Source organism: Salmo salar, unplaced genomic scaffold, assembly GCF_905237065.1.
Source record: "Salmo salar unplaced genomic scaffold, Ssal_v3.1, whole genome shotgun sequence".
NCBI lineage: Eukaryota > Metazoa > Chordata > Actinopteri > Salmoniformes > Salmonidae > Salmo > Salmo salar.
This window is the reverse complement of record NW_025548921.1, coordinates 57,501-65,000: the sequence shown is the minus strand read 5'-3', so window position 1 is coordinate 65,000 and position 7,500 is coordinate 57,501. Positions and strand designations below refer to the sequence as shown.

The window sequence follows — 7,500 nt, the reverse complement described above, 5'->3', positions numbered from 1 at the left end:
ATGTCTGTTTATCACACTCACTTTGACTATATATGTTGTAGCAAGAGATTGTTTCTCGCTTACGGCCATATCAGCCTGGGTACGCCCGATCTCGTCTGATCTCGGAAGCTAAGCAGGGTCGGGCCTGGTTAGTACTTGGATGGGAGACCGCCTGGAAATACCAGGTGCTGTAAGCATTTTGTCCACGAGGGTGTGCTCTTGCACTATTTCATCAGCAACACTGCCTTGTAGTAAGCATTTAATGATGAATTGACTAAATGCAGCTTCCTGCCTTTTTAATAGGATCAAATTTCCTGGATGTTTATAGCTCTGCCTTGTATTTATGAGACAAACAAAATATTTTCTAATCACTTTTTGCTTTGTGCTCCTTGGCCCTGTTCAAATGATGAAAGGAAATAAAGTTTTTTTTATCCAACTACCTGTGCTAAAAAGTGATGGGAACAGTGTTTGTAATTTCTTCTACTTTTCAGTACACAAATTAGCTCTTATCTAATTTAAAATGCAATGTCTGTTTATCACACTCACTTTGACTATATATGTTGTAGCAAGAGATTGTTTCTCGCTTACGGCCATATCAGCCTGGGTACGCCCGATCTCGTCTGATCTCGGAAGCTAAGCAGGGTCGGGCCTGGTTAGTACTTGGATGGGAGACCGCCTGGGAATACCATGTGCTGTAAGCATTTTGTCCACGAGGGTGTGCTCTTGCACTATTTCATCAGCAACACTGCCTTGTAGTAAGCATTTAATGATGAATTGACTAAATGCAGCTTCCTGCCTTTTTAATAGGATCAAATTTCCTGGATGTTTTCAATTAGCATCTGCCTTGTATTTATGAGACAAACAAGAATATTGTTGCTGAATGCAGCTTGTGTGTGCTTTGTGCTCCTTGGCCCTGTTCAAATGATGAAAGGAAATAAAGTTTGTATTTTATCCAACTACCTGTGCTAAAAAGTGATGGGAACAGTGTTTGTAATTTCTTCTACTTTTTCAGTGACACAAAGTTCAAGCTGCTTATCTAATTGTTGAAAATGCAATGTCTGTTTATCACACTCACTTTGACTATATATGTTGTAGCAAGAGATTGTTTCTCGCTTACGGCCATATCAGCCTGGGTACGCCCGATCTCGTCTGATCTCGGAAGCTAAGCAGGGTCGGGCCTGGTTAGTACTTGGATGGGAGACCGCCTGGGAATACCAGGTGCTGTAAGCATTTTGTCCACGAGGGTGTGCTCTTGCACTATTTCATCAGCAACACTGCCTTGTAGTAAGCATTTAATGATGAATTGACTAAATGCAGCTTCCTGCCTTTTTAATAGGATCAAATTTCCTTGTGTTTTCAATTAGCATCTGCCTTGTATTTATAAGACAAACAAGAATATTGTTGCTGAATGCAGCTTGTGTGTGCTTTGTGCTCCTTGGCCCTGTTCAAATGATGAAAGGAAATAAAGTTTGTATTTTATCCAACTACCTGTGCTAAAAAGTGATGGGAACAGTGTTTGTAATTTCTTCTACTTTTTCAGTGACACAAAGTTCAAGCTGCTTATCTAATTGTTGAAAATGCAATGTCTGTTTATCACACTCACTTTGACTATATATGTTGTAGCAAGAGATTGTTTCTCGCTTACGGCCATACCAGCCTGGGTACGCCCGATCTCGTCTGATCTCGGAAGCTAAGCAGGGTCGGGCCTGGTTAGTACTTGGATGGGAGACCGCCTGGAAATACCAGGTGCTGTAAGCATTTTGTCCACGAGGGTGTGCTCTTGCACTATTTCATCAGCAACACTGCCTTGTAGTAAGCATTTAATGATGAATTGACTAAATGTCTGTTTTATCAGACTCACTTTGACTATATATGTTGTAGCAAGAGATTGTTTCTCGCTTACGGCCATATCAGCCTGGGTACGCCCGATCTCGTCTGATCTCGGAAGCTAAGCAGGGTCGGGCCTGGTTAGTACTTGGATGGGAGACCGCCTGGGAATACCATGTGCTGTAAGCATTTTGTCCACGAGGGTGTGCTCTTGCACTATTTCATCAGCAACACTGCCTTGTAGTAAGCATTTAATGATGAATTGACTAAATGCAGCTTCCTGCCTTTTTAATAGGATCAAATTTCCTGGATGTTTTCAATTAGCATCTGCCTTGTATTTATGAGACAAACAAGAATATTGTTGCTGAATGCAGCTTGTGTGTGCTTTGTGCTCCTTGGCCCTGTTCAAATGATGAAAGGAAATAAAGTTTGTATTTTATCCAACTACCTGTGCTAAAAAGTGATGGGAACAGTGTTTGTAATTTCTTCTACTTTTTCAGTGACACAAAGTTCAAGCTGCTTATCTAATTGGTGAAAATGCAATGTCTGTTTATCACACTCACTTTGACTATATATGTTGTAGCAAGAGATTGTTTCTCGCTTACGGCCATATCAGCCTGGGTACGCCCGATCTCGTCTGATCTCGGAAGCTAAGCAGGGTCGGGCCTGGTTAGTACTTGGATGGGAGACCGCCTGGGAATACCAGGTGCTGTAAGCATTTTGTCCACGAGGGTGTGCTCTTGCACTATTTCATCAGCAACACTGCCTTGTAGTAAGCATTTAATGATGAATTGACTAAATGCAGCTTCCTGCCTTTTTAATAGGATCAAATTTCCTTGTGTTTTCAATTAGCATCTGCCTTGTATTTATGAGACAAACAAGAATATTGTTGCTGAATGCAGCTTGTGTGTGCTTTGTGCTCCTTGGCCCTGTTCAAATGATGAAAGGAAATAAAGTTTGTATTTTATCCAACTACCTGTGCTAAAAAGTGATGGGAACAGTTTTTTTAATTTCTTCAATTTTTCCAGTGACACAAAGTTCAAGCTGCTTATCTAATTGTTGAAAATGCAATGTCTGTTTATCACACTCACTTTGACTATATATGTTGTAGCAAGAGATTGTTTCTCGCTTACGGCCATACCAGCCTGGGTATGCCCGATCTCGTCTGATCTCGGAAGCTAAGCAGGGTCGGGCCTGGTTAGTACTTGGATGGGAGACCGCCTGGAAATACCAGGTGCTGTAAGCATTTTGTCCACGAGGGTGTGCTCTTGCACTATTTCATCAGCAACACTGCCTTGTAGTAAGCATTTAATGATGAATTGACTAAATGTCTGTTTTATCAGACTCACTTTGACTATATATGTTGTAGCAAGAGATTGTTTCTCGCTTACGGCCATATCAGCCTGGGTACGCCCGATCTCGTCTGATCTCGGAAGCTAAGCAGGGTCGGGCCTGGTTAGTACTTGGATGGGAGACCGCCTGGGAATACCATGTGCTGTAAGCATTTTGTCCACGAGGGTGTGCTCTTGCACTATTTCATCAGCAACACTGCCTTGTAGTAAGCATTTAATGATGAATTGACTAAATGCAGCTTCCTGCCTTTTTAATAGGATCAAATTTCCTGGATGTTTTCAATTAGCATCTGCCTTGTATTTATGAGACAAACAAGAATATTGTTGCTGAATGCAGCTTGTGTGTGCTTTGTGCTCCTTGGCCCTGTTCAAATGATGAAAGGAAATAAAGTTTGTATTTTATCCAACTACCTGTGCTAAAAAGTGATGGGAACAGTGTTTGTAATTTCTTCTACTTTTTCAGTGACACAAAGTTCAAGCTGCTTATCTAATTGGTGAAAATGCAATGTCTGTTTATCACACTCACTTTGACTATATATGTTGTAGCAAGAGATTGTTTCTCGCTTACGGCCATATCAGCCTGGGTACGCCCGATCTCGTCTGATCTCGGAAGCTAAGCAGGGTCGGGCCTGGTTAGTACTTGGATGGGAGACCGCCTGGGAATACCATGTGCTGTAAGCATTTTGTCCACGAGGGTGTGCTCTTGCACTATTTCATCAGCAACACTGCCTTGTAGTAAGCATTTAATGATGAATTGACTAAATGCAGCTTCCTGCCTTTTTAATAGGATCAAATTTCCTGGATGTTTTCAATTAGCATCTGCCTTGTATTTATGAGACAAACAAGAATATTGTTGCTGAATGCAGCTTGTGTGTGCTTTGTGCTCCTTGGCCCTGTTCAAATGATGAAAGGAAATAAAGTTTGTATTTTATCCAACTACCTGTGCTAAAAAGTGATGGGAACAGTGTTTGTAATTTCTTCTACTTTTTCAGTGACACAAAGTTCAAGCTGCTTATCTAATTGGTGAAAATGCAATGTCTGTTTATCACACTCACTTTGACTATATATGTTGTAGCAAGAGATTGTTTCTCGCTTACGGCCATATCAGCCTGGGTACGCCCGATCTCGTCTGATCTCGGAAGCTAAGCAGGGTCGGGCCTGGTTAGTACTTGGATGGGAGACCGCCTGGGAATACCAGGTGCTGTAAGCATTTTGTCCACGAGGGTGTGCTCTTGCACTATTTCATCAGCAACACTGCCTTGTAGTAAGCATTTAATGATGAATTGACTAAATGCAGCTTCCTGCCTTTTTAATAGGATCAAATTTCCTTGTGTTTTCAATTAGCATCTGCCTTGTATTTATAAGACAAACAAGAATATTGTTGCTGAATGCAGCTTGTGTGTGCTTTGTGCTCCTTGGCCCTGTTCAAATGATGAAAGGAAATAAAGTTTGTATTTTATCCAACTACCTGTGCTAAAAAGTGATGGGAACAGTGTTTGTAATTTCTTCTACTTTTTCAGTGACACAAAGTTCAAGCTGCTTATCTAATTGTTGAAAATGCAATGTCTGTTTATCACACTCACTTTGACTATATATGTTGTAGCAAGAGATTGTTTCTCGCTTACGGCCATACCAGCCTGGGTACGCCCGATCTCGTCTGATCTCGGAAGCTAAGCAGGGTCGGGCCTGGTTAGTACTTGGATGGGAGACCGCCTGGAAATACCAGGTGCTGTAAGCATTTTGTCCACGAGGGTGTGCTCTTGCACTATTTCATCAGCAACACTGCCTTGTAGTAAGCATTTAATGATGAATTGACTAAATGTCTGTTTTATCAGACTCACTTTGACTATATATGTTGTAGCAAGAGATTGTTTCTCGCTTACGGCCATATCAGCCTGGGTACGCCCGATCTCGTCTGATCTCGGAAGCTAAGCAGGGTCGGGCCTGGTTAGTACTTGGATGGGAGACCGCCTGGGAATACCATGTGCTGTAAGCATTTTGTCCACGAGGGTGTGCTCTTGCACTATTTCATCAGCAACACTGCCTTGTAGTAAGCATTTAATGATGAATTGACTAAATGCAGCTTCCTGCCTTTTTAATAGGATCAAATTTCCTGGATGTTTTCAATTAGCATCTGCCTTGTATTTATGAGACAAACAAGAATATTGTTGCTGAATGCAGCTTGTGTGTGCTTTGTGCTCCTTGGCCCTGTTCAAATGATGAAAGGAAATAAAGTTTGTATTTTATCCAACTACCTGTGCTAAAAAGTGATGGGAACAGTGTTTGTAATTTCTTCTACTTTTTCAGTGACACAAAGTTCAAGCTGCTTATCTAATTGTTGAAAATGCAATGTCTGTTTATCACACTCACTTTGACTATATATGTTGTAGCAAGAGATTGTTTCTCGCTTACGGCCATACCAGCCTGGGTACGCCCGATCTCGTCTGATCTCGGAAGCTAAGCAGGGTCGGGCCTGGTTAGTACTTGGATGGGAGACCGCCTGGGAATACCAGGTGCTGTAAGCATTTTGTCCACGAGGGTGTGCTCTTGCACTATTTCATCAGCAACACTGCCTTGTAGTAAGCATTTAATGATGAATTGACTAAATGTCTGTTTTATCAGACTCACTTTGACTATATATGTTGTAGCAAGAGATTGTTTCTCGCTTACGGCCATATCAGCCTGGGTACGCCCGATCTCGTCTGATCTCGGAAGCTAAGCAGGGTCGGGCCTGGTTAGTACTTGGATGGGAGACCGCCTGGGAATACCATGTGCTGTAAGCATTTTGTCCACGAGGGTGTGCTCTTGCACTATTTCATCAGCAACACTGCCTTGTAGTAAGCATTTAATGATGAATTGACTAAATGCAGCTTCCTGCCTTTTTAATAGGATCAAATTTCCTGGATGTTTTCAATTAGCATCTGCCTTGTATTTATGAGACAAACAAGAATATTGTTGCTGAATGCAGCTTGTGTGTGCTTTGTGCTCCTTGGCCCTGTTCAAATGATGAAAGGAAATAAAGTTTGTATTTTATCCAACTACCTGTGCTAAAAAGTGATGGGAACAGTGTTTGTAATTTCTTCTACTTTTTCAGTGACACAAAGTTCAAGCTGCTTATCTAATTGGTGAAAATGCAATGTCTGTTTATCACACTCACTTTGACTATATATGTTGTAGCAAGAGATTGTTTCTCGCTTACGGCCATATCAGCCTGGGTACGCCCGATCTCGTCTGATCTCGGAAGCTAAGCAGGGTCGGGCCTGGTTAGTACTTGGATGGGAGACCGCCTGGGAATACCATGTGCTGTAAGCATTTTGTCCACGAGGGTGTGCTCTTGCACTATTTCATCAGCAACACTGCCTTGTAGTAAGCATTTAATGATGAATTGACTAAATGCAGCTTCCTGCCTTTTTAATAGGATCAAATTTCCTTGTGTTTTCAATTAGCATCTGCCTTGTATTTATGAGACAAACAAGAATATTGTTGCTGAATGCAGCTTGTGTGTGCTTTGTGCTCCTTGGCCCTGTTCAAATGATGAAAGGAAATAAAGTTTGTATTTTATCCAACTACCTGTGCTAAAAAGTGATGGGAACAGTGTTTGTAATTTCTTCTACTTTTTCAGTGACACAAAGTTCAAGCTGCTTATCTAATTGTTGAAAATGCAATGTCTGTTTATCACACTCACTTTGACTATATATGTTGTAGCAAGAGATTGTTTCTCGCTTACGGCCATATCAGCCTGGGTACGCCCGATCTCGTCTGATCTCGGAAGCTAAGCAGGGTCGGGCCTGGTTAGTACTTGGATGGGAGACCGCCTGGGAATACCATGTGCTGTAAGCATTTTGTCCACGAGGGTGTGCTCTTGCACTATTTCATCAGCAACACTGCCTTGTAGTAAGCATTTAATGATGAATTGACTAAATGCAGCTTCCTGCCTTTTAATAGGATCAAATTTCCTGGATGTTTTCAATTAGCATCTGCCTTGTATTTATAGACAAACAAGAATATTGTTGCTGAATGCAGCTTGTGTGTGCTTTGTGCTCCTTGGCCCTGTTCAAATGATGAAAGGAAATAAAGTTTGTTTTTATCCAACTACCTGTGCTAAAAAGTGATGGGAACAGTGTTTGTAATTTCTTCTACTTTTTCAGTGACACAAAGTTCAAGCTGCTTATCTAATTGTGAAAATGCAATGTCTGTTTATCACACTCACTTTGACTATATATGTTGTAGCAAGAGATTGTTTCTCGCTTACGGCCATATCAGCCTGGGTACGCCCGATCTCGTCTGATCTCGGAAGCTAAGCAGGGTCGGGCCTGGTTAGTACTTGGATGGGAGACCGCCT

The 7,500-nt window shown here is 41.7% G+C and overlaps 17 non-coding genes across 17 annotated transcripts in view; all 17 read left to right on the top strand.

The window, feature by feature from the left end:
• The first annotated feature begins 57 nt into the window (after positions 1 to 57).
• On the top strand, positions 58 to 176 carry LOC123733784 (5S ribosomal RNA). The gene has a single exon (XR_006764147.1). It is a non-coding gene; the product is annotated as a 5S ribosomal RNA (ribosomal RNA).
• A 385-nt stretch (positions 177 to 561) lies between these two features.
• Positions 562 to 680, top strand: LOC123733831 (5S ribosomal RNA). The gene has a single exon (XR_006764194.1). It is a non-coding gene; the product is annotated as a 5S ribosomal RNA (ribosomal RNA).
• A 410-nt stretch (positions 681 to 1,090) lies between these two features.
• On the top strand, positions 1,091 to 1,209 carry LOC123733917 (5S ribosomal RNA). Its single transcript, XR_006764260.1, has one exon. It is a non-coding gene; the product is annotated as a 5S ribosomal RNA (ribosomal RNA).
• A 409-nt stretch (positions 1,210 to 1,618) lies between these two features.
• Positions 1,619 to 1,737, top strand: LOC123733732 (5S ribosomal RNA). Its single transcript, XR_006764095.1, has one exon. It is a non-coding gene; the product is annotated as a 5S ribosomal RNA (ribosomal RNA).
• A 139-nt stretch (positions 1,738 to 1,876) lies between these two features.
• LOC123733830 (5S ribosomal RNA) lies at positions 1,877 to 1,995 on the top strand. Its single transcript, XR_006764193.1, has one exon. It is a non-coding gene; the product is annotated as a 5S ribosomal RNA (ribosomal RNA).
• A 410-nt stretch (positions 1,996 to 2,405) lies between these two features.
• LOC123733916 (5S ribosomal RNA) lies at positions 2,406 to 2,524 on the top strand. The gene has a single exon (XR_006764259.1). It is a non-coding gene; the product is annotated as a 5S ribosomal RNA (ribosomal RNA).
• A 409-nt stretch (positions 2,525 to 2,933) lies between these two features.
• LOC123733766 (5S ribosomal RNA) lies at positions 2,934 to 3,052 on the top strand. The gene has a single exon (XR_006764129.1). It is a non-coding gene; the product is annotated as a 5S ribosomal RNA (ribosomal RNA).
• Positions 3,053 to 3,191: 139 nt separating this feature from the next.
• Positions 3,192 to 3,310, top strand: LOC123733829 (5S ribosomal RNA). Its single transcript, XR_006764192.1, has one exon. It is a non-coding gene; the product is annotated as a 5S ribosomal RNA (ribosomal RNA).
• A 410-nt stretch (positions 3,311 to 3,720) lies between these two features.
• LOC123733828 (5S ribosomal RNA) lies at positions 3,721 to 3,839 on the top strand. Its single transcript, XR_006764191.1, has one exon. It is a non-coding gene; the product is annotated as a 5S ribosomal RNA (ribosomal RNA).
• A 410-nt stretch (positions 3,840 to 4,249) lies between these two features.
• Positions 4,250 to 4,368, top strand: LOC123733915 (5S ribosomal RNA). The gene has a single exon (XR_006764258.1). It is a non-coding gene; the product is annotated as a 5S ribosomal RNA (ribosomal RNA).
• Positions 4,369 to 4,777: 409 nt separating this feature from the next.
• Positions 4,778 to 4,896, top strand: LOC123733731 (5S ribosomal RNA). The gene has a single exon (XR_006764094.1). It is a non-coding gene; the product is annotated as a 5S ribosomal RNA (ribosomal RNA).
• Positions 4,897 to 5,035: 139 nt separating this feature from the next.
• On the top strand, positions 5,036 to 5,154 carry LOC123733827 (5S ribosomal RNA). The gene has a single exon (XR_006764190.1). It is a non-coding gene; the product is annotated as a 5S ribosomal RNA (ribosomal RNA).
• Positions 5,155 to 5,564: 410 nt separating this feature from the next.
• Positions 5,565 to 5,683, top strand: LOC123733921 (5S ribosomal RNA). The gene has a single exon (XR_006764264.1). It is a non-coding gene; the product is annotated as a 5S ribosomal RNA (ribosomal RNA).
• A 139-nt stretch (positions 5,684 to 5,822) lies between these two features.
• LOC123733826 (5S ribosomal RNA) lies at positions 5,823 to 5,941 on the top strand. Its single transcript, XR_006764189.1, has one exon. It is a non-coding gene; the product is annotated as a 5S ribosomal RNA (ribosomal RNA).
• A 410-nt stretch (positions 5,942 to 6,351) lies between these two features.
• Positions 6,352 to 6,470, top strand: LOC123733824 (5S ribosomal RNA). Its single transcript, XR_006764187.1, has one exon. It is a non-coding gene; the product is annotated as a 5S ribosomal RNA (ribosomal RNA).
• A 409-nt stretch (positions 6,471 to 6,879) lies between these two features.
• LOC123733823 (5S ribosomal RNA) lies at positions 6,880 to 6,998 on the top strand. The gene has a single exon (XR_006764186.1). It is a non-coding gene; the product is annotated as a 5S ribosomal RNA (ribosomal RNA).
• A 406-nt stretch (positions 6,999 to 7,404) lies between these two features.
• LOC123733822 (5S ribosomal RNA) overlaps positions 7,405 to 7,500 on the top strand; it is a 119-nt gene continuing 23 nt past the window's right edge. Inside the window, exon 1 of the ribosomal RNA XR_006764185.1 lies at positions 7,405 to 7,500. This exon is cut by the window's right edge and continues 23 nt beyond it. This is a non-coding gene — a ribosomal RNA (5S ribosomal RNA).